This window comes from Echiichthys vipera (assembly GCF_963691815.1).
Source record: "Echiichthys vipera genome assembly, chromosome: 6".
Taxonomy (NCBI): domain Eukaryota; kingdom Metazoa; phylum Chordata; class Actinopteri; order Perciformes; family Trachinidae; genus Echiichthys; species Echiichthys vipera.
Genome location: NC_139831.1, coordinates 31,669,047 through 31,671,280, shown reverse-complemented (window position 1 = coordinate 31,671,280; position 2,234 = coordinate 31,669,047). Strand labels below are relative to the sequence as shown.

General features: G+C 39.6%; 1 pseudogene across 1 annotated transcript; it reads left to right on the top strand.

The window, feature by feature from the left end:
* The first annotated feature begins 565 nt into the window (after positions 1–565).
* LOC310948369 (transcription factor HES-5-like) lies at positions 566–1,221 on the top strand (annotated as a pseudogene). The gene is made up of 2 exons: positions 566–688; positions 802–1,221. The product of its transcript is annotated as a transcription factor HES-5-like (transcript).
* Positions 1,222–2,234: the final 1,013 nt, after the last annotated feature.

Sequence of the window (2,234 nt, the reverse complement as noted above, 5' to 3'; positions counted from 1 at the left end):
TGACAGAAATAACTTTCTGAAATATATTATTTGATTCATTTTAAATATTTAAGAAACATGTAAAATCCCAATAATCGAGAATTGTAACTGAACTATGAGAAAAAATTGAAGATAAATATTATAGATTGCATTTGCTGTATTTTTAGGTGATGGCACGAAAGAAAAAAATATATAATTCCACTGTTTATTTCATTTAGCTGTGTGCAAGTTATGCAGCACTTTTTACTCTAGAGGACATGAATAGTGAGTCTGTCCCACGTGTGGTGGGATGATGGGCGTGTGCTCAGTCGAAGTCATTGATCCCAGCATCAGGCAGAGGATCTGCTCTCTACAGGGTCACCCCTTTCCCAGATTCATACAGAGCTCTGTGACTCTCTCTCAACCCCCCCAGTCTTCCACCTGCTCCACTGAGATCTAACCATTGTCCCCCAGGCAAGAACAGCATTAAGCGTGCCACATCCCTTATTGTCTCACCAAGCTCTCTGATTGGTTGAGACTGTGAGAAACTCCAACCAGACCAAGACCCACACATTCATATGGAGATGTGGGACTATAAATAGGAGGGATGAAGCCAGCAGAGATCAGATTCCCTCTATAGAGACCTCTACAGCACAGAGATCCAGACATGGCACCTACAATCAGTGCAGCAATGACCAATTCTGAGGAGCATCTGACTCTGACCCACAAGGTAAATTGAAGATTCAAGAAGATTGAAATTCTGTCAATGAGACGTCGTCTCTGTTCATGCTAACACTATACTCCAGATTAAGTTTATTCATGACTTTGTTCTTCCTTCTGCAGCTATGAAAGCCTCTGGTGGAGAAGTTGCGCAGAGAGCGAATCAACAGCAGCATTGAGCAGCTCAAGTCTCTCCTGGGTCCAGGGTTCCTAAAACAGCAGCCAGACTCCAAGATGGAGAAAGCAGACATCCTGGAGATGACCGTTTGTGTCCTGAGACAATTGCAGCAGCATCCACCTGTGGACTCTGCAGCTGTCAATCAGGGCTACTCCAGGTGTGTCAAAGAGGTGACACACTTCCCGTCCAAAGAGCAGGTGAAGACACAGTCCCAGAGAAGACTGATGAAACACTTGAACAAGCTGCAGTCTTCCTCTGATAACAACCTGAGGGAGGCTGATTTCTCTCTTCTGAGCTCCAGAGTCCAGACCAGCATCACCAAAGACAAGAGTCCAGTCAACAGTGCCCTCTGGAGGCCGATGTGACACCTAGAGACTGGAGTTACTACCAGACAAACTGACATGACCATATTGGTCAAAGATGACTGAAATTGGATTCTTTGACACTGAGGAGGTATTTTGTTGGTTTTCTTTGTGCAAGATGACATTTCCCGAGGAAAGGACAGCAACAATATCTTTCAAGTTGAGAAAGAGAAAAATTTGGCATGCATGTTGCATGAACCAAATCTGATTGCATCAGCAATTATTATCATACCTTACTGTACTTCATGTATAGGTGGTATAAGCTCTGGTAACATTTGTTATCTTCTCGTGTTATTGATCATTTTGATCAGAAACCTTCACTGTCCTGTTTTATGGACATATTATCATAATGGACTTCAATCTTTATTACTCAAAACTGATCTGTTATTAGATCCAAATGTTTATCTTTTTTTCCTAAAAGATTTTCTTCATGTCACAATTTTCCTGTGACACTTAAATGCCTCACTGCACGTCATGTGTTGGTACAATATAGTGCATGGAGATGGTTATTACCTCTGGATAGTTATTGATGATTTTGAATCCATCAAAAATATGAATTGTCCTTTTTATGGACATTTTGTCATAATGAACCTTCCCCTTACTTTATGTGATTATTGAAAAATGATCTGTTTTAAGATCAATATGTTTATCTTTCCATTGTAAAAGGTTTGTTTAATGTCACACTGTCACAGTTTTCCAGTGACAATGTCATTTACATTTTGATAATTGATTGAATTCCATGGTTATCAAGAACAATATGACCTGTTGTAAGGTCAGTTTTTACTACTTTGTGTTTTCTTCATGAAGTTCAAATGTTTGAATCCATTTGTAAAAACATTGTAAAGTACAGTAAGTACTGTGTCCTCACATACTGTAAATCCTTTGTCTTTTACAAAGACAGTTGTTCCTTTACTCTCTCTGAGTACAGTGTGTCTTGTAGAAATCTACAAGTTGTTGTTGTGATGTATCATCACCTCTAGTTGAAACTTTATACTTTATGTGGCTCATTTTGACTT